Source organism: Pleurodeles waltl, chromosome 1_2 (assembly GCF_031143425.1).
Source record: "Pleurodeles waltl isolate 20211129_DDA chromosome 1_2, aPleWal1.hap1.20221129, whole genome shotgun sequence".
Lineage (NCBI taxonomy): Eukaryota > Metazoa > Chordata > Amphibia > Caudata > Salamandridae > Pleurodeles > Pleurodeles waltl.
This window is the reverse complement of record NC_090437.1, coordinates 572,186,293-572,209,333: the sequence shown is the minus strand read 5'-3', so window position 1 is coordinate 572,209,333 and position 23,041 is coordinate 572,186,293. Positions and strand designations below refer to the sequence as shown.

The 23,041-nt window shown below is 42.4% G+C and overlaps 1 protein-coding gene across 4 annotated transcripts in view; it reads left to right on the top strand.

Moving 5' to 3' along the window:
- The first annotated feature begins 5,852 nt into the window (after nucleotides 1-5,852).
- JADE1 (jade family PHD finger 1) overlaps nucleotides 5,853-23,041 on the top strand; it is a 169,554-nt gene continuing 152,365 nt past the window's right edge. Inside the window, exon 1 of one of the 4 annotated variants that reach the window (XM_069242204.1) lies at nucleotides 5,853-5,912. The gene's annotated coding sequence lies outside the window, so the exon portion shown is untranslated. Of the gene's footprint in view, nucleotides 5,913-6,352; nucleotides 6,674-7,029; nucleotides 7,925-23,041 lie in introns of those variants that run through there. The other 3 variants (XM_069242196.1, XM_069242212.1, XM_069242208.1) reach the window with 3 other exon arrangements.

Genomic DNA, 23,041 nt, shown 5'->3' with positions numbered 1-23,041 from the left:
TATCTTGAACTTGACATTTTAATGCTGTTAAAGTGTCTTAGATAACTAGATAATTTATGATTTCTTTTTTCTGGCAGCTACACAGATCTGAGGAGGGCAGTCATAAGAAATATATTGCAGTCCCAGTACCCTCACCTACACCTTTATTAACTTTAGACATGTACGTTTATATCTGGCTTGACAGTGCAACCGTTGCTGGCCTTTTGTGATCAACTAAAAAAGAGCTGTCCGAGTACTACTGAGAGAGGAGCGTAGTCTCTGCCATCTTGGTTTCCCTGAGTACAGGATTTGATTTGAGACGAATTTGTTTGCTTTCACCAAGAAACTGCTTGTATTGCACTTTTTGGTTTGTTGTAAAGTTTGTACTAGATACGTAAGGACTGAGTTGGTTATTATGGAAAGCCAATGACCATGGCAATAGACCTGGCCTTTTAATTTTGAAATGTCATGATAAAGTCATTAGGCGTGACATTTACTGTGAAATGTTTATGTTAAAGTCACTAGGCATTTGAGACTGGATTGTTATTACCCTATATTGAAGCCTAGAGATAGATATTTTGATACAAGCAATGTCACTGATTACCGAAGTGGGGAAAGGTTTCGATGTTGGTTACCACATATGACAAACCATGAATATAGGTTTTCACTGTGAGAATACTATTTAGGCCCTCGTAATAGAGTTAATGTTCTGCTTAGCCAACTGTCATGTTGTATACCTTTCTAATTGTATAACTGTGTATCTAATGGTTCCCTTATGGAAAAGCGTATGTTCTTAACAGCAGCCTGTGTTGTTGTTGGTGACAATCCATTTGCCTGACTTGTGTGTTGGGAAATGTAATGTCCGATGTCATAGGTCTGGTCTGCTTAGTATGAAACCTTACGACAAAGGGAGTTGGTCTAGCTTTTAACTGTAAAAAGCATTTGTTAAAGCCAGTAAACCTTTAACAAAACAGGGTTATTTTTGCAGTTCATTCAGTAATGAGAGTTGGGTAGTCAAAATAACAGCCAGTTAGGCGCACCTCCCTTGATTTACGGCTATCTCACGACACCTTTTGTGGGACACCAGATGATGTGGCATCCTAAACCTCGGATGCCACAACAACCCCAGCACCCTCTCTGCAAACCACACTTCACCCACCTTTTTTAGGCAGAGGTTGGGGCAGAGGCAGAAGAAGAGGAGAGTTGAAACATTTCCAGTGGCAAGAACCAGAGCATCAGATGCAAACCAGGAGCAAGACAAAGAAAAAGACCTAGTAGTGAATCTCTCCACAAGACCTTTGTCCAAGGAAGAAGTCCTCCAGTTAGGACTTGGGTTTGTCCCTCCTCCCCTATAGGATACATTCAGATAGTTCAGCATACTACATAAATTCTTCAGAGAGATCCACCTATGGGCCTTCTCCCAGGATAAAACTACCACCCCCCCCACCTTGAAGATTCCAGGCTCAGGAACCCAGCCAAATTCAACCCCCATAAACAGCCATGACACCAAGTAAAGTCCTCACCTTTGAAACGGCTATCCTCAAAGCACTGGAAAAAGTACCCCCCTCAAACCTGTTCAGAATGTATCCACAAAACACAGCTTGGCTATGAAGACGCTCAATGAAGACTGTGTGATAACCATGAAACCAGCTGACAACGGAGGTGCTGTAGCCATTACGGACACAACTGACTATGACCGGTAATGCCTCTGCCAACTAGCCAATGAGAGATATTATATACCTCTTGAGTCTGATCCAGTTGAAAGACTGTCAGTTATGATCCAATCCACGGTGATCAAGGCATCATCTCAGGGTTAGATTACGACAATTTAAGCAGATTTTTGATCAACACACCACCCAGGACCCCTTACTTTTACATACGCCCTAAGATACACAAGGGGGGGGTCTCCTCTCCTCCTGGCAGACCTATTGTGCTGGTCATAGATTCTTTGCTTGAACCCCTCAGCCAATTTTCCAATCATTTCTTACAACCGCCGGTGGAAAAATCACCCTCTTTTTTTAAAGACACTCACGCTGTGCTGAATTTGATCAATAGTCTCAATTATCAACAAGAGCTCAACCTACTGGTCACCCTAGATATGGAAGATGTATATACTTATATTCCACAAGATGCAACCATAGAAGCTATTGAGGCTAGCTTAAGGTCAGATACCTGGATTTCAGCTACACCCATTAATTTCATCATTGACTGTGCCACAGTCACACTGAAGAACAATTTCTTCAGGTTTAAAGACCAACTATATCTTTAGATATAGGGGACATAATTGAGGAGTACCTCTGCCCCGAGCTTGGTTTGTTTATACATGACCAGGTTTGAGGAGGAACAGATATTTACCAACACCAACCCATACAATAAGAGCGTCTTAATCTGGCAAAGATATATTGATGATATTCTCGTTCTCTGGCATGGAGAAATGTCCACTTGTCTGAAAGTATGTAACTGAATTAATTCCCTAAACCCTTTCTTGTGGTTCACTATATCCATTACGGATAAGGAAATTCCTTTCTTGGACCTTCGGATCTCGCTTGACAATGGAATACTGTCCACTATCACCTATAAAAAGACTACTATTGTAACAGTTTGTTACTTTACAAAAGCCATCACCCAAAGTGTCTATGGAATAACCTCACATATGGGCATTTTTTTCGTTTACGGAGGAATTGCAGTACCCTATGTGATTACGACCAGCAGGCTAGGGATCTGAGTGACAACCTATCTTCCCACAACTATCCGTCCAGGATAATCAATCGAGTTTGTGACAGCAAGAAATAATAACCGAGAGGCCCGTTTCTAATTGAGAATCAGAGAAAAAGACGGCACCTTGACATGTATGATGATATTTACCCCCAACTCCAAACAGATACGACACATTGGGGGTTATTACAACTTTGGAGGAGGTGTTAATCCGTCCCAAAAGTGATGGTAAAGTGACGGATATACCACCAGCCGTATTACGAGTCCATTATATCCTATGGAACTCGTAATACGGCTGGTGGTATATCCGTCACTTTTGGGACGGATTAACACCTCCTCCAAAGTTGTAATAACCCCCATTATTCTTAAAACTTTAAGCATTCTTCATTTGGGAACTCTTGACATTCATTGCTGTAAGTTTGCTTTTAAAAGGGCCAAAAACCTCAGAGACCTCTAAATGCATAAAAGGCCAAGAATGAACAAAATCAATCTACCATCTGGGGTTTACCCCCGGTGATGGACCACTTCCCCTGTGGTGATTACAGTGTCTGCCATCTCACAAAAATCTCTAAAGAAATTGACTTAGGCAACAATTTGTCTGCTCTCTAAATAATTACACCAATTGCAACAGAAGAAATTGCATTTATCTGATTGTTTTCCCTTGTGAGCTTAAGTATGTAGAGATGACCACAAGATAGGTGGAAACCAGGATAACTGAGCACCGAAGTAATATATAGTGTAAATGTACTACCATCAAATTGTAAACCCATTTCCTCACTTCAACCTGCATGGTGTGACCTCAGATGGACTATTCTGGAAGCCAATGATTTGTGGGGTAAACAGACACTTTATCGCAAGGAGTAACAATGGGTGTTTTTCCCGTCTACCAACACTGATGGCCATGATGACAACATTCCATGATGTAAAATATGACCAAAATCTTTACTAGATCCTGAATGACTATGACATAATCCTTTCTTGTACCAACAATGATTTTTTTCGCTCACTTGTTCGCTCCTTGTTACTTCCAGAGAACGTACAGTCCCATGCTTTGTAACGATGGTGTCTTCTTTTCATTGAGGTTACTTATGATTGACTAGTTTTTAAGATCCCTGGCCGCTGTCTTATACATACTGAGACTGATGCTTATATAATCCCTTTGCATCATCAACAAGCCTATTTTATGACTGGCTACTTCTTTGTTCATAGACCACATGCAGCCAGCATTTACTTTTTCTTTTTTACATGACTAATTTTCCACTTTGACTAATTTATATTTCTGTTCTTTTTGTACATAGAGGCAGTATAATATCCAGATTGCACAGTCCAAGATGGTGCCCGGGTTTTGAGAAGCCACCTGCATTGAACTGCCCTTTTACATGTCCTTTGTGGCTGTCTACAACTTGTACTGGCAGCCGTTAGTTATACATAGTGCTTCTTCAGCATGCTTGTATCTTAACCTGTGCTTAGGCTCTCCAGTCAACATTTCTTCACCCTCTAAGATAGCGCCCGAATTTCGTGATGCCACTCAAGGTTCACTACTCTTCACTTTTCCATTACACGCATGCACGGGCGAGCCAATCTGCATCTGAGGCGTACGCAGGTGTCCTATGACCCACTCCAAGACAGATGGTCACCTGATCTGTACATGGTGGCCCACATCGGACGAACAATTTAATAAACCACTCTCCTTTGTTCTACACTTTTTCAGCACCCTACACAGGAGCACAGCCTCACACAAGTCATCTTACCATCATTACGGCATTACTAAAAAGATATCTGACGAAGTGCCCTCTCGCAGGGCCCATCAGGCATTGCAGTGCCAGCAGGACGAGACCCCTGCCCAATGATGAAGCATCACAATCTTTATGGTGTGTGAGGGCACAACTTCCCAAGACTGAGGACTCACTAACTAGACATATCCAACCTACTCTCCTCCTTATTCTTCCGTTTCATCTAGAGGAAGGACACCTCAAATTGTTTTTTTGTTGATATCAAGGAGCCCAGGTGCTGGACCTTTATTTGCTCCCTGTCTCTCCTTTTGGATATTGAAACTTTAATTCATAAACCAGGCTTATTGGCAATCCTTGTTACATTTATGGCATGGCTTATGCTGATGACAATAAATAAATAAATGCAATTAAGAAAAATACCTATATTAATGAAAGGCGAAAAAGGCTTATTTGACTAAACAACTCCTACTAAGATTCGTGGCAATGAACAGGGGTTATTCCTGCCAATACACCCAATTCAGGCGGGAGACTCCCGTTTTTGAAGGTATACAGGGTTTTATTTTGGCTGTCTCCCGGCTGAAACTGCCTCTGCTTCAATAGATGTCAATTGAGTAAATACATAATCGCGGATATTATTTTTTTCCTAAAATCTTTTACTTTCCCCTTCTGAAATGTTGGCCTGTTAGCGAGATTCTTTCCTTGTTTAATGGGTAGCTGGGCATTCCGATTACAATCCTATTTATAATTGGAAAGTGGGGTGTTACACGAGCGAAGTCCTTTCCCAATAGAGGTCAAGCAGAAGGCATGAAGCTTGTAGAGAGCCACCCGGGCTCTTCTATACTTTGTTGCACTCGGAGGGCACGAGGGCGGGCGTTAGTCCGATGATATATGTGGGAGCTGCTGACCCAGTCCCATATGCACCGCACCAAGTGTATGTTGTGTTCTGATGGAACTGCGAAGGGCCTATCTACAGAGCTGACTTTCTTTCGGGTGGGCTCTACTGGCACACGATTTTGTGGAATGAGCGCAAATGGAGAACTTTTCGCCCACGTCGTAGCAGATCAGCTCTCCTGAGACATAGTAAACGCCATATTTATTCAAGCACAGTGAAAGAAGTCAAACCAATAATAAGTCTTTTGCTGCATGCCATCAAACCACTACATTTTGTTGTTTCAAATGTACGATCATCGTCGTTTCATTCCAGTAACGGTTCAAACTCCAATACAAGTTATCCTGGTACCAACACATGGCAGACTCGGCCAGCCAGTTCCCACGTCGCTCTTTACAAAGGAAAGCAGCTTCGGGATTGGTTGGCAGTTTAGTGGGCGAGGTAACCCAGCGCTCTGTTTCCGACGAAGCGTTGATGCATCACACACTAGAGGCTTTAAAGTGCGCATGACTGAATCGTCGACACACCCACGGAGGGCAAGTCATGCGCATTTACAATTTCAGACTTGGAAGAAGTACCAAGAGTCTGTCACTCGTGTGAGTCATGCTTTCTCTGTTGTGAGGGCCGTGCCTGCTCAGTCCACTTCCCTGGTCGCAGTGACTGAAAACATGTAATAGTAAGGGACTTTGCCCCTCTTGCAACTGAATAAAGTTAGACTGAAAATGCACACAAACGAGAACACAGTGCAGGTATCTGGTAGTGTATTACGGCTCACAGGCGATGGCGCACCTTCCGAACAGCCCATGCCCACTGTTACACGCTGAATTGTAAAATAGTGGGCATTTTCGGCGTTTTCCAGAGGCTTTGGTGGCGCTAGAACATGCCCGTAAACCAGTGGCTGTCCCGGGTAACGGAATATCTGATGAGCGGGTACCAGAGCGTCTCTGCAGGGCCGAGTCTGCGCAGCTCGGGTGCCTCCAGGGGCCGGTGGGTGGCGGTGTGCACCCGGTCCCTGATCCCGGGGAGGGGGCGGTGCCCGGCCGCCTCTCGCGAGCTCTGGCAGCAGCTGGCACTCTGTACGGTGGGGGCAGGGCAGCCTTGGCCCGGGAGCTCGTAACGCCTCCCTCGGGCTCTGCCTTACTTGAGGCTACCCCTCGGTCAGTTCTGCGTGTTTTCCTCGTAACCGAGCTTTTTGGCTGAAATCTTGTGGAGTTGAGGGCGTATCACAGGGTCAGGGACATCGGATGTGGGAGCCCCCTGCCCTCCTTGAAGGAGAGTGCAACATGTCCCCGGGCGGGGGACGGCGGTGATCGGCGCTGCACATCTACCTGCGCCAGACCGGCGTTTCCGTCAGCAGGTTTGTGGTTTGCGTGCCTTTGGGTGGGGAGTGTGAGACATGCTTGAAGGGGGTGGCACTGTTTACGTGCGCCATATGGCAGACTTCCAGAGCACGGCGGTGTAGCCGGCGCCCCCGGCACCGCTCACCTGTGTAAAGGAGATGCGGTGCTCCCAGCAGCAGGTTGTTTACTTCTCTCAGCTCTTCGAGCGCTGCGTGACTCGCCTTCAAGTGTCAGCGGCCGCAGCTCCATGCTGTCAGCACTTTCAAACACGCGGGTCGTGCCACGCACTCCAACTCCGCGCGGCTAGCGAAGCGACCCCTTTCTCTTGAGCAATTTGGTTATTATTAACTAGCATATGGCGGAACCTGGTTGCGTGCGAACGGATGACTTTTCATTTTCCCCGTTAAAACATCTCCATGTGCGTCGTTTCGGAGCCTAACGATGGCTTGGCTTGTCGGTGTTATCGCGTGTGTATATTTTTAATTCAGTGTTACTGTTTCCAGGCGTGCTCGTGTTTTGGTGACTGATACAAACTGGCAGACGCATTCAAGGACTTCCTTTAGTGGTAACAGTATCAATTAACTCTCTGGGTCTCTAGGTCGTGGTAGCCGAAGTCAGCTGTGTTGCAGGGAGCACGCCGGCTTACTTTGCATCCACTGACTAGACTTTTTCTACTCCCCCCGCATATCCCCGAATCCTATTCACAAGGAGACTTTGCGATATCGGGAGCGGGATTGGTGTACAACCAGACTTGTTTTTATTTACACAAACAGGATTTTAAGAAACCAAGGAGGGCACCTGTGATGTGCTACTGCTCAGCCTCTACAGTGGCTTGTCACGAAGGTTACGCGGCCGAGGGATGCGTCACTTATGGTGCTCGCTGGAGGAGGACGTACCTTTCAGAATGGGCGGGGCAGGACTTCGGCCAGTGCAGTATTTTTTCCGGCTGGATGCCATAAGATTCGTCCGGCTGCCTACTTTGAAATCTGGAAAAGTCAAAAGAGGGAATGCCACATTCAGGAGAGGACGGATTACTACGTTGCTGTTGCTCAATGGGCCTGGATAGCCAGTGGGATGCAACAGGCAACGCGCGCAATCTTTACACGGGGCACGCAAAACTTCTGGTGGACTTTAACAGAACCAGTTACTGCTATGTTATTTTATTTCAATACCGCATTAGAACAACTCATCATTTCAAAGCGAGGGGTTTCGTTGCTGTTTGGATTATTTAAAAATTTGCAGTTTGCCCGGATGGTTTGTGTTCTATGGTTTGTACTGGCCAGCTCTAAATGTTTAAATTTCTAAATCACGAAGGAGTTTTATTAGATTTGTGAGGGCAGATGTAAATGGCTCTTTTCATACAGTATTGGTTGTTTTTTTCATTCTCCTCTTGTCTATCACCTCCTTACCCACCCACGTTAAATACACATGTTCATTCTTAGGAAGACAACACATATCTGTGGTGTAGAGACTCGATTGACAAAATCGTTACTCATTCAACGGCTACTCTTTATTGGATTCTACGAAAAGTTATTTGCTTAGTCCTTCCTAAATTAGTTATTAAACTGGGTAGATGATAATATAAGATTTTTATTAGAACTGATACGATTTTGCAAGAACTGCTCTGTTAGTAATAACACCTTGCTGTTAAATCTAATGCACCCGAGGTATGGTAAAAAGAAAGGAATGGTGGCGCACGTGGAGTTTATCAATTACCCATGCATCTAATCAATTTGACCACACATATGGAAGATTGTGGGGGAGGAGGGAAAGCATTAGCGAAGCCATTCTGATTATGTTTTGGTTTGAATGTGTGTACTTCACCCGTGTGTGTGTCTGCGCATTGGAGTGAGAGCATGTATGATTTCTGTCCTCTTTACACCCAACCTAAAAACTGGCACTATGATGGAAAATGTTCCTATATTATGGGGCTCTCTGTTATGATGGATGTCATTCTCTGACATAATGCTGGTCTTGACAGAGTAGTGGTCATATTTTGAATGTATTTTGTTTGTGAATGGTTTTTGTATGAAGGTACGCTTCGTATGAAAAAAAAATGTTTGAAAAGTCTTATATATTTTTTAAAGCACATGCTATATAGGTAGTTCCAGACACTGAGGGGACTACTTACTCTGCTGATATATGCATTGTGCAAGTCAGGTAAATCAATCTTTGAAGAGGGCTGCCCCTGTTCCACATACTGTATGCTGAGGTGGGTGAAAGCAAAATGTGGATTTCTCTACAGCAGACTAATGGATGAAGAGGGCTGAATGAGATAAGTAAAACTATAAGTGATGAATTTCTATGGTTTTGTTTCGGTAAAACGTCAATCTAACTATCTCGTCCCTATTGTCTTTTTTTTTTTTTTTTTTTTTTTTTTTTTTTTTAGTGAATTCCTCAGATTTTTGTATTGCACATGTTAATATTCCTGTCAGATTGTGGCCATCCAATTAGGGCATTGCTTTTCCTCTGAATTCGAAAAGGGTCCCACACCCTGTGTCCTTTGGGGTCAGAATAAGTGTATCCTGACCCTTTATATGTTTTTGCACTATATTACCCCCCCCCCCCCCAACGAAAATGCGAGAAACAAAAGGGCAGCCACAACTTTTCTGTCAGGGTCCCAAACAGTATGTCCTGGGCGTTGGGCTAAAGGAATTCCACACGCCTGCAACCTAAAGCACTAACTGGCGTCAGCACAGGAGTTCATAAATGTTTCATAAGTTTTATTCCCAATGTTAATGGTGTGTATGTTTGTGTCACCTTGTGTGTATGATGGCCAGTGCATTATGATAGCAATTCATGGCATAATCTAGACATGCACAATTTGATGGTGACCGCCATGGATTGATGCTCGCTCTGGCTTAATGGTGGTAATTCTTGGCACATTGTAGGCAGCATATATATGATGTGGCAAACACAAATGCAAATAATCTTAAATTAATTAAACTCCTGGCAGGATGTGAGACCAAACCGGTTTCCAAAGCATGTAGTGAATATGCCTTTGCTACTGCCAGGTTTTGGAGAGATGATTAGGCAAATAATGCCCACAATGTAAGAATCTGTGATTCAGTGATAAGGAAAATATTAAAGGATACAGGCAATGAAATTGCTGTTGTACATAAAGTTCGTCATGCAACGTTGGAGTTTGGTCTGTTTCTGGAACTTATTAATACTTTGACCAATTTGAAGAATTGGTTAATGAAATGTTGAGGGTGCATAGTTACTTAGTTGGCTCTTGCGTAATCACTATAATATAATCTGTCTGTTACAGTGAGCAGCTATAGACGATATGCTTTTCTATTCATGAAGTGGAGTGGATGCCAAGGCCCTTGGTATTTCTCTGAACTTCAGTCTATGATTTCCTGTTCAAAATGAACCGGGGAAGTTGGGCTGGCATGTGCATTTATTTGTACTCTGAGTTTGAGAGAGAGCCTGGATAGTAATCATGTTATGTTTTTCCCTGCTCCTTGATATTCAGTGGCATGAAAATGTATCTTGAAAATGTATGGTGTAAATCAAATGTAAAGACTTGACTGAATGCTGAGCAGTGTATTTGTGATCTACAGACAAGCACATTCTCACCAAATATTAGGGTGTGTGCAGTCCTTTTAAACACTTGTTTGATGTGGTAGGTGAGCATTGCATGCTTCTATCGTTGGTTGCTTTTTTAATGCCCAGTTCACTTGCTTTTGTGACCGTTAGCCTTTTCAAAGCTAAGAGAGTTGTTTTTAAGACCTAATTGCAAGTATCCCAAAAAGCCTTTATGTCAGCTTTGTTAATATAACTTGTCTATACTTTTTGTTATTCCTTTTTGTACGGTTCTGCAGCTTACCTCTTAAACGCATGGCAAAGCAGCGGCAGGTCTTTTTTTAACTAGTTTTATATAACTTTTCGTTCTGATTGTTGCATAGTGGTTAGGTCTGATATTGCTGCAAAGTAGGCCTGGTGGCACTACTCCAGACTGAGAGATCCCTTCATCGAATAGCTCTACAGCTAGATTGTTCTAGGTGTGATAATCACCATTTAGCATCTTCCACCACTGGATTAGAAGGATGAATGATAACAGTTATATATATTACAAATGTTTAATGGATGCTTAATGTGCAAGTTTTGAGGAGTTCAGTGCTGCCGGTAATAAGTAGGTAAAAGTGCTGTGTCTTTTGAGGCTGAAGCATGTAAACCGAATTCTTTTTTGTAGGGTTTATCATTATGGGGCAAAATTGGATGTCTATCCCTTTCTTGTGCTTGATCTATATATAGAAAGTATGAAGGCACTAATTCAGTTTCCCGGGAGTACTTTTTTGAGTTCAGACCCATATTTTTGACCCTTCGTTGTTTTAAAAGCATCCGCTGGTATCATTTAGGTCCTCGCGCAAGTGCAAAATTGGGTTCCAAGGGTATTTGCACCAGAAGTTTCTAATGTTCATTGGGACTTGGGGAAAAAACAGTGCTTGCTCATGTTTTTATAATCTTGAGAACTTTGGTACCAGCAAGTGCAAAATGATTGATAGGGACCATATTTAATACAATAAAATTAAGACTTTTGCGCATTTTTAAGCAACATTTCTTAATTCTAAAATAAAGCCTTAAAACAACAAGAGTTGCAAACTGGCATGGTGACCCACAATCGACCATATATAAGTATTTATGTGTATATATATATATATATATATATATATATATATATTTATGTATATATATTTATGTATTCTGTAGTTTCTCAGCTCACTAAAAGTACTTTATTTCAGTTAAAAACCAAAGAAAATAGCACACAGTATCATTCAATTCATTTTCATAGTATCAGCGAAGCACATCATAGCATGAGGGACAGGAGGAAAAGAAGCTCAGCGGAGGATGTGTATGAAGCAAAGGCCAGTGGCAAACACCGAGAGAATGGTCTGCTATGAAATCTGACTGTGCTTAAAATCTACCTGTAGAAATTATGGACGTGCATGACAGTCGTTCTGTAATAATGCAACAAACTCTATACATCAAATAGTATACACTAAAAATATCAGAAAGGGCATTTGAAATATAAACTAATATGCACACAATAGACAATATTATAAATATATCACTAAAACATGAATCCAAAACCCCAAGCATGTGATAAAAACAAATTAACTCTTTGCCTTTCATCTTTCTAATTAAACATACAATGTGCAAAAATCTGCTCAGGCCAAAGACAAAAAGAGGCAAAGTATCAGTTAAAAATAATCGAAGTGCTGCTTGGAAAGTGCAGAAATCCAGGGTAAGGCACAGAGGTCTTATCCATTTGTGTCTGGGTTTTAAATAAGTTGCACGGAAAAATAAGACATGTTTAATGTTTTCAACAGCAATATTGGTTCACAGATTGCGTGAAGCCTGTGAGCCATTGTCCCACTTAGCTATATGCATGTGGATTTTAAGGTCTCTGTAACAGAGCTTCATAAACAGAGACCTAGTCAATGGTGGTTGAATAGAATCTAGGTATGTTTCATACCTAGAAAAAGGCTTATGAATGATGAACCTATTAGTGAATGAGCCCAGCAAAATGTGTCTGTCTGGGACAAGAAGGATATGTTCCCAGAATGCTGCTTTAACAATTCCTTTGGAACTCTGCATGATTGTACGTGGGTTGTCCAATAGATCCTCAAGACCCAGTTTCCGGTACCATTGGTGAATATGATGGAACTGAGGCATCGCCTTTTAATGTTTCCATATATGCCAACAGTTCCTCAGTAGCCCACAGCCTGATAAAAAAATAAGAAGTACCAAGACCGCACAGAACTCCGTGCGTTTGAGGGGGATGTCCCTAAATAAGGGAATTAAATGGGTTCTGTTGAGGAGATTGCTCAATGATCTTATAAAGTTGTTTACTTGAACAGCTGAATGGGCTACAGATGAATACATCCAAAGGTTAGCCCTATACATTGCTCCTGTTTGAACTTTGGCCCTCTAAACCTCAACAGCTGGCCCTGGATCAGGCCACCTTAAAGAATTTCAGGATAGCAGCGGCCCTATTGGTGAGGGTGACCCAGGGGCGGCCGCTGCATTTGAGTGGAGGAGCGTCGCCCAGCCAAAAAATTTCCCCCATAATGGAAAATAAAATGGTAATAAACTTTGTTTATAAACATTTTATTTCCAGCGCCCCATCCTGAATCGAGTGTCAGGACGGGATGGGGCACTTGCTGCCAAGTGGCAGCAGGGAGCTGTACACTTGTTTAAAGCGCGCATGTCGCTTTGGCCGGCCGTCTTGCAACGGCCAGCCAGACATGCGTACTTTAAACATCTCTAACCCAGCTGTCTTCAGGGAGGGGTAGGGTTGGGCCATTGGAGGGAGGAGGAGGAGTGGACTGAGTGCACGTAAAAGTCTACGTCAGTTTGGCCAGCCGTCTTAGGCCAGCCAAACTGACATGCACACTTAGGTTTCTCCAGTCCCACTGTGTTGCACAGCCAAGTTGGGGAAACAACACAGCACTGTCTGAGCGGCAGACCAGGCCACTCCGACTCATCCTGACACTGTTCTTGTGCTAAGTATAGCATGAGAGCAGCACCAGGATTGCGTGGGAGAGCCTGTGCTGGTGTCCCAGTGACTGCTGGGACACCAACACCTTCGGGGGGGGGGGGGGGGAGCAAGACAGACAAGTTTCAGGCCCTTAGGGGTCCTGGAGATCAAAATGGTATCTGCCACGAACAATAGAGCCAGAACGATTAGCACATGTAAGTTAGGAGAATCATTGATGTAACCATTGAGATGATCAGTTACATAATCTATATAGAATTAAGAGCTTGTCTAACCTTGCCTAACCGCTTTCCTGACAGTAATTCTTTCCGACAATTCACCATTACTGTCCCATCTTGTGTAGGCATAATTCCTCTCATGGAGCCTCATAATGATGGTAAGAAGGGAAGATGGAACTCCCATGAATCGAAGCGTTCCCCATAGGAAAGATCTCGGAACAAGATTAAATGCAGCTGTCAGGTCCATAAGGGCAATATATAGATGATCATCGGTTAGTTTAGGTTACTTCTATAAGAATAATGCCAAATGGAAGACCTGCTTGACTGTTCCTACTATTCTCTAAAACCTGCTTGAAAAGGTGATAAAATGTTGTTTTGCAGCATCTAGTCCTCTAAATTATTAGGGACTCAGCAAGCAAAAACATTTTGAAGGTTATCCAAAGGGTTTATGGGCCTATAGTTCGAGGGATGTCCTTTATCCCCTTTCTTATAAAGTGGTATTATTTCGGCCCTAACCAGGAGGATGGAACTTGGGCACCTGCAATGATAAAGTTGAAGTCATGTTGATGTAAAGTACCCAAATTGTTGGTTCCAAATGGACTTATTCTCCTGGTATTTTATTCGACCCAGGGGCGTTACTAGGGTTTAAGCTTGCTATAGTAGCCGGGGTTTCAGTCATGGAGAAAAAAAAATCAGTGTACAAAGGGTGTGAAATATTATCACCCAGTACTAAGATGACAGTACCCTGAATCACAGTAGCTAGTGGTTGTTCTACCACAGAGTCTAGTTGTGCAAAATGATGCTCCCACTCTGATAGTTCAATGTGGTGAACAGTAGTTGTGAAAACCTTAGTGCTCCAGAGGGCCAGAATAACACCATGTCCCTGCATTTAGAGGTCTCAACTAAATCTGACCATTTAATTTCCTCCCAGTTACCTTTGCAAGAGCGCGGGGTCTCTGATAATTGACTTGAGCAAATTAGACTCCTGCGGAAATGCTTTATTTAACAGCCTTAATTTAGATTTGGCCTTACAGAACTCATAAGTGAATCAAGGAGAGGAACCCATCTTTCTGGAGGTCTTTGGAAACATAGGTTCCTGAAGTGATCCTTTAATTCAGCAAAAAATTGCTAGTGAATCTTAATTAATGAAATGTGATCGACTGAACAAATAATGTAAGGTTCAATTAGGCTGTAAAAGCTCCTATACATTAAAGCAGCTATGTTCTTATTTTATTTTTACAGTTCTGGGCCACTTGACAAACCTATGGTTGTTCCCTTCCTGAGTGGTGGGGTAAACAATCTTAGAGCAATCTAATGAACCTTCTAAAATAGGATAAGTTAATGTTCGGTTCAACGGTTGCGATCGCTGTCAGACCTAGCATTGTACAGATTATATATGCAGGGCCACTGGAATTATGCGATCTGCAGATTTAAAAAAAAAAAATGTTCGAGCTCAAGTGGTTCAAAAGTTACTAAAATACAGCGACACGCGTAGCTGTGCTGTGAAAGAACCTTTGCAAAGCTGGACTTGTCATCTTTTTGTTGCTTAATGCTACATTTGGGTTTTTACATGTTGGTACTAATGGGGTGCAACCAATGTCCAGATAGTATTTACAAGTTTAAAAATGACGAAATAATGAAGTAATACTATTACAAAATGTACCGCATAATTTGCCTTTTCTTTCTGCATGAGTGACTCAATCCTGCCCCATAATTTGTCCCTCTCCTGCCGCATAATTCCAGTGGCCTTGTATATATGTAGGGTTTCTTGTCCCATCCCTACTTTGGATATACCCAAACTGTCCTTGCAAACAAGTGATAGTTGGTTTTAGTTTCATTTTCGCAAAGATCTGTGTACAGATCACTAAACCTCCTGATGCTCTGCAAAGGGGGAAGTCTCGGCGGCAGTGAAAAAAGTTACATAGCCTGGACAGAAAAGCTGGTTCAGTTAACCAAGTCTCTTGAAACAGGCATATATGAAAATCAATCGTTTCTTAGCTCACATTTGGCAACAAACATTCTTTACAGAAGGCATAAGAGATCATCTCTTGGTAGGCAGGAAGGATTGGTATTAGCTATTGTTTTCCCTCTGCTAAGTTCTGAAGGAGGTGGAACCATGATTGGTGGAACTTTGAGAACGCCACTTACAAAGTCCAGCTTCTCATTTCAGATAATTGATAGCATCCTCAGGATAATGTGAATTAGTTAGAAAGTGTGTAGCAGACCACAGGCCTGCAGAGAGACTAGTTATCCTTCCCATGCCTGTGTATGATGGACTCTGTACTGAACACCGGCAAAAGTGTCAATCTCTGAGGCAGAGAGGTCCTGGCGTGGTGAGCTGAACCTCAGAATTATTGAGGATGAAGGAAAACTCGGAGTTTTAGAGAGGGTAAGAATATGCATAACTGATCTACTTGGAACATACAACCCTTTCAGAAAATAAGTGGCCATTGGAAGAGAACATTAGACCAACTCAGCCCATAAGTTAATTGGTGGAACCAGCCCACTGACCTAGCCCTCTGTATTTCTGTTCTTGAAGTTGATTTATGCCTTTGTGACCCTATTGTTAGTTTTGATCAAAACAGCTTGCTCTATGAGAAGAAGTGCAAAGGTCAACTGGGATTGGTAAACTCCTGACCATTGTGTCCATTTTGTGACACAGTTGTCATTCCCTGATACTCGGCTCCCCTGTATTTCACAGACTTCAAAGAGGCCTCCAACAACAACTTACTGGCGTGTGTTCCTACTACCTTCACCTCAGATGTAGATGGGGATACTGCCAAACACTAAGAAAGGAACTGAACATTGGATGGCACTTCACTGGCAAAAACTCTCTGAACTATTTGGAATGCAGAGACCAGTAAGAGAGTAGATAGAATTTGGCTGCAGCCATACTTGCCAGTGACCCAGGTAGTACTGGTTACCCTGACCCCTGGGCCTGCAGTGAATCCCCATCTGAAGCCTTCTCTTTCCCCAGAGTCACTGACAGACAAGACTGTATCTACAGCTAACGCCAGAGGCAGAAAAGTACCTTGCCCCGGTTTGTCTGGAGGGAGTCGCAGATGAATCCCAGATCTTGCCCTGGTTCCAGATAACGCCTTACTAGATTGATCATGAACCATTGGGCCTGTAACATGTTATAGAACTCTTTTAGATTGATCCACTGGGAATCAGACATTGAGGTATAGTGCAGAGAATAGGTGAAATGGTAGCACAGCAGGGTTTAGTGCAGCCATTTTCAATGCTGCAGTTATGAGTGGAAAAGGCCCAGCTTTCAAATACAGGAACCATAGCCCCCCTCATCTATATAGAACCACAAATGAGATTAAGTATACTCCTACCCTCTGAGTGTTTGCGTCTGGAAGTGGAGCTGTCCTCCTAAAAGGAGCTTCTAGACTTCTTGGAGGAGCGTTAGTTTTTGGATGGATATCTGCCGATGGGATGATACGTGTTCTAGTTGGATCTGTTACTCCCCTAAGATGTATAGAATGCACTGATCTGAGATTGACCTATCCCATTGGTTGTAAAAAGCATCTCGGCGACTTCCTTGAAGTGCTTTTAAGTCCAGCAAAAGCCTGCTTAGTTGTGTCTTTGGGACTGGGAAGACTGGGCAGGGGGTTACAAGACTTCTCAAAGACTGAGGCTCTCCTCTCCCCTTGGCTTGTCAAGGGCTGACAAAGAGCTTGTCTTGTTGATGCCTGGCAGGCAGCTTTCTCGGTGAAGAGAGTCTTCGCTCTCCTGGATGCCTAAACATGTCTGAAACAATTTTAGCAGCCTTCTTAAGCAATCCTTCCATTTCTACACGAAACAGTCAGTAATAGGAGAACATGAGTTTCATTCATAAAAGTGTTAGCTTTTAATCAGTTTCCCACTAATGCACTTACAAGAACTTGTATTTTGCCTCTGCAGTTCTCTATGCTCCAGTTGGGGCTTGGAAACTGTCAGATGCTGTGTTGAACAAAAATTTGAAATTGCCATCATTAAGCATATGGAAGGCAAGAGTAAGGTACAGGAACCAGATAGACTTTGGTTTTAGCCCGAGAGATGCTGCTTGTAGACGGATGGACACATTTAGCTTTGTCACTTCATTTTAATTGATGTGTATGTTGATGCTGTGTGCTCTTGAACCTTGTAGGGAGGTGCAAATGTCATCTTATCTTCTGGTGTCCAAGGAAAAAAAAATCCAAGCATACCAGAAGCAGTGCACAGTCACATAATTTTAGATTTCTCCAGGAGCTTCGGCTTCATATGGGGCTGTTGGTCATACCCCTATGTCTGCTCAGCTACTTAGCAGTGGGGTGACGAAACTGGAGAGGTCCCACTGCAAATAACTTAGAGGGGCCCCCACTGAGCTCACACAGGCCAGGTGCTGTGCTGAAGGGGGCCCCTGGAGCTCGGTGGCCTTTGTTACGCCCCTGCTACTTAGTTTAGTCATCGTACACCTGAAAGGAGGATTCCGTATTAACTATTGGTTGGTTTAGTGAAATCCAAGGCTCGTTATTAGGACATTAACAAATACTATTTTGATAGTGCTTGAATAAGTATTCCGATTTCGTCCTGAAAGTTTTTTGGGCACAGAACATGACAAAGGTCAAGCAAACTTTTCTTTAAAGTGTAGGTCATCTGTTGTAACAAATGGAGGATGATGTTTAGTATTAACGCTTCCAAAGTAGTCTTTGCCAGTGTAATCCCAAAAGAGGAAAATGATTGGCGTAAACAGCTCACACTGTCCGCATGCCAAATGTAAAGGAAAGAGTCTTGTATTTCAGATCATGTAAGAGAAAAACAGAATAAATCATGTAGCACTACATGGGCCGCATAGTTTCAGAAATGTGCGATACAGTTGCTAATTGCATAATAAGAGCAAATGCTGTTTGTTGCCCACACTTAAACCAGTGGATTTGTACCGTGGTAGCAGTTTGCTGCCTTTTAAATATATAATGATGAGATTAAAGATTTTACAAGCTAGATACGAATTTGTGAGATACATGACCATTGCTATAAACTTACGTTTCACCTGTTATTTCTGCTTTGTCATTAGCAGCTACAGTATTGGTAGCATAGCAATACAATTGCAATTGAGAATAGCCGAGCTTAAGGAATGTAGTTATTAAAACTTCCCATTTCCTACAAACCAAGTAGAAAATCCAAAGCAGGGAAAATGGAGTGCAGGTTGAACAGTCATAGGGGTGACTGAGATTAATTCAAGCATTTCTTATATCACTTTGCTGTTATTTGGATTCCATCCCAATTCAGGTCAAGACACCATTGATTTTGCTAAATCAAAATGTCTATAAAATGTATTACTAAAAAAAAACAGTGAGCTGGAATATTGAAGAGGGATTGCATTTATCTTTGTTTAATATGTAGCAGCTGAGGATGAAAATCAAGTGCTTGCCTAGAAGCTTTCTGTTTTAGCAGTGTGATGTTGTTACACATGTCGGTTGGTGTTATAGCATAACTTAATCTGGGTATCTCTTGTTGTGGCATACAATTAGAAGTAGCAGGTCTTGTGGTTTTGTTTCCTGATTTACTTGTCTGCATGACAGACGCTTTAGTCAGTTCTGTTGTGCAGAATATCCCAGTGCTGAAGTGTCTGTCACATTTTTGATACAGTGTTAGGGTTGAGGTTAGAAGGTAGTCGTGTCAAAGGAGTGCAGCAAGAGGAGTGGCAACCACAGTTTTTTACACTAACCTGTAGCCTTTGTACATATAACGGTAGCTGATAGAGTAGCTTATATTTTGAGTTATTCAGGGCCTCTTTCACTCACACATGTTCAGAGAGGGGTCCACACTTTTGAGACCCGAATGGGTTTCAGTGAACCACCCTCCTTCCTCTGTAGAAGTGTTGCTGGATGACAGTCGGATCATAAGGTAAATATTATTTCAGATGAAGTGCCATGCTTGCACATGTTCTGTAGCACTGAGGTAAGTGTCATTGCTTTGATTGCTTCAGAATAAGAGAAGACCGGTGAGGCTGAAAGAGGGTGACAGGTGTTGCATGTGAGGAAATTTTACCAGGGAGCAATGCAGAGAGAATGCCACAGTCAAAGTGAAGACCTATTTATTTCATGGTGAGTAGTAACTCCCTCGTTACGGAGACCGCCACACTTGCGATGGCGGTAAACTGCTGCAGATAGGGCTGTTCGGCCTCCCTATTATGACCGTGGCAGATGGGCCACGATCTGACTGCCGTTGCTGCCTGTCGACAGCCTGGCGGTCTCGGCGGTTGCAATCCACCAGGGCAGTGCTGCAAGCAGCGCTGCCCTGGGGATTACGAGTCCCCTTTCTGCCAGCCTTTGCATGGCGGTCTCAGCCCATGGGGGCCCCTGCAATGCCCATGCACTTGGCCCTCATGGACAACCCAGTCACGCATTTCACTGCCCGAATTACAGGCAGTGAAATGCGTGATGGGTGCTGTCGCACTTGACACACCACAACATTGCGCCGGCTCGATTACTAGCCGGTGTCAATGTTGTGGTAAGTGATCCGCTGGGTCAGCGGGCGGAAACACTGTTTTCGCCTGCTGGCCCAGCGGAAAACTCCTAACAGGGCGGCCAGCATACCACCAGCGCTAGTGGTATGCTGGCTGCAGCGGCTTATGTGGCCTTCTTTGAAGACCGCTAAAGTCGTAATGAGGCCCAAAATTTGCAAATGTCTGTTATAGAAGTAATTAGAACTTTGCTTTGAATGAGTTATGCTAATACGTAAAAATTGACATATTTCATGTTAATATAATTGATTTTAATTCAATAGTTGCGGATTGACTATTGTTTTGTCTTCAGAATATTTAAGATCAGGCATTTGGCATCTCTGACCAGTTCTAAGCAAATGTTTGTTATAAGTTTATATTTTGGAGGCCAGTGCGTTTTGATATGAGTTTACTCGTCAACTTTTTGTTAGTTTTTTTATTAGAACAATACCATGGCATCAACTAGTTATTACAGCTATAGCTCACTACATCTAGTAATCACTTGAATGTTATTTTATATGCACATTCATTTGAAGAAGTTGAAACAAACCATAAATATTCCCTCTCAATTTGTGTTAAAAATATACAAGATAATACAGGATTCATAGCTGTGGTGATGCAGTGTGGCCCAATATTACAGTGGGTTGTGGGTTTATCATTAATCAGAAAACCGAAGGTCTTCAGCACCTCAAGATAGTAATACAGGCAGCGGTTACTTTGGGCTAGTTGTTGCGGTGGGCCCTACTTGGACTCTTTTTAGGGCACTGTCATCTTTTTTAGAGCAGCACTGGGATTAGACAGTGAAATTTTGCATAATTTCTTAGTGGACCAGTTTAGAACGTGGTTTGTCCAGGGCCTAACCGAGTTACTGGAGACGGAGGGTTTAGGAAAAAGAACTCAAAATGTCCGAGCCTCGGAATGGGTTTGTTGTGGTGAACAACAAATACTGTACAGCATGTGGTGCTGTCCGCGCCGCTAGCCTGGGTGAGTCCGGCTCCCGTGGGTAAATGTGTTAGGATGCTTACTTACTCGAGTTCTAATTAAATTAATTTAAATTATGGAATAGAAAGACATCGATGGCATTTTGTACTGTACATATGCTGGAAAGCGGCATTTCCCAGCGCCTGTACAGGCTTTCTTATATCAATCAACTCCTTTCTTTCAAATCACTTATATTACATGAAACGCGAACACACACGCAGACTAGTATATTAGCTGTCCCTGATATAGCTTTCCTCTGCAAAATGAATATCTAGCGTTAAAAATCCTCTGTGCACAGTGTTTACCTCCGCATTTGATGTGACTGCTCACGTACAGTTTTGGATTCAGTAAATAGGTATGCAGTTTCGTCCGCAACAAGCACCAGTTTTTTCCATATAATTTCTGCTAATCTGCTAGATAACGCTCAAACAGCACAACATACTTCTTCATGGCAATTGGTTTCACGGAATAAACGTTTGTGTTTTGTTTGGCTGGAGTTTGTCATCAGAACATTACACTTCAATACAGGGAAGGTGGTCTTTTCCGGCCTTGTCGTTTTGTTTATTATTGATAGAATGTCTTTGCGTTAGTTTGAACTACTGTTGTTTAAATTAGTATTGCAGCTTTTAAATTAATGGCCTGTACTAACTCATTTAATTGTTTGCAGTTGTTGGTATATTTTTTAATCTTGCTACTTTAGAAATCGGCATGGTTTCCTTTCTAAATAATCCTTCCATATCACTACATTACAGTTGACAATTTGCGACGCTGCTGGAGCGGAAGTGTTTTGGAACTGATATTGGCCAGTATCTGTTGTAGCATTTTTAAGTTACTTTGAGTCTACAGCAACTACATGACGAAACCCATGAGTTACTTACTAATGTTTACAAATAGCATGCGTGCTTCTGAGGTGCAGATTAATTATACGTTATAATTTTGTGAATACCGCTGCCATCTACACCAGCCACTATAAAAACTGATCAACTATGCTATAGTGTCACTCGATGTAAAACCTAGAATTTAAAAGACTGCTTTGTCACTATTATACTTCGCAACCTTCTTTGTCTCTAATGAGGATGAAGTCATATATTTGTGGTGGGTGATCTCAACGAAATTAATAAATGTTAGGTAAGGTTTGCAAAGTAGAAGAACACAATGTACTCTGTAGGAAACATGATGAAAATAAATCCAAAGTGGATGGCACCCTCCAACTAAAGATGAATTGTGATACATGTAATAGGGAAAAGATGTGTACCAGTGGGTAGAACCTCTGATATTCCTTTATTTACCGGAGTCAGCTAAACTAAAAGGCCCTGATTACTGACAAATACCAAAAGCCTTATTGGTGGTATTTTTCTACTGCTGGGCACTGTTCCTGTATACTAGTCTGTCGATCAGTGTGTTTTTACACCATTCTTGTCCGCTTTAAACCATAAGGTGTGTAACATCTAATATGTGAACTATAGTCCAAAATTCAACAATCTTAGGTTAAAACTAATGCAAGAAGCAGCCATTCACTTACTCCAGCCCTTGCCCTAAACTGCACCATGAAAATACATGAATATTTCATTAGTGCCTTTACGGAGCGTGTTTTTTTCCCCCCAGCAAATTAAAGTGAAAATTGGGCTGTAAAATGCACTATTAGACTTATTATTTTCAAAACGTTTACAGTGAAGTATTTTTGGCCTACTTAAATCTCGTTTTGAGCGTTTTCTATTCTGACAGTTGATGCTCCACTGATGGAAGTGGCCAGCACCAGTGAAGAAGTGCACCGTAGAATTCAAAGAAATATTTTAGGCACAGGCACTTAATTTTTTACAATTCAGGTGCTGAATGCAAGACTCTGTTTCACATGTAACTTATGTATTTTTTTATTTGTATTGCATGTGCTTATTTTGGTAGTTGGCTTGAAAATATGTTTTATCAAAGAGCGACATGTTTAGTGAAGATGATTTGTAAAATTCTGATGGATGCTTCTAACCACAGATTCCTCATCTTGTGAATAATCCTGCAGATGTCTGACTTGATCCAGAAACTTTTCAGCAGTACCTTTGTGTATTGGTAGGTGGTGTAGTGTGGCCCTTTGCCACCTTAGTTCCACACCAGAAGTGACGTGGACCTGCAAATAAGCACCACCCATATGTGTGGATGTCGATTCCCTTCTTTCTCGGCCTTCAGACATGGATGCTGAACTTCTCTGGGCTTTTGA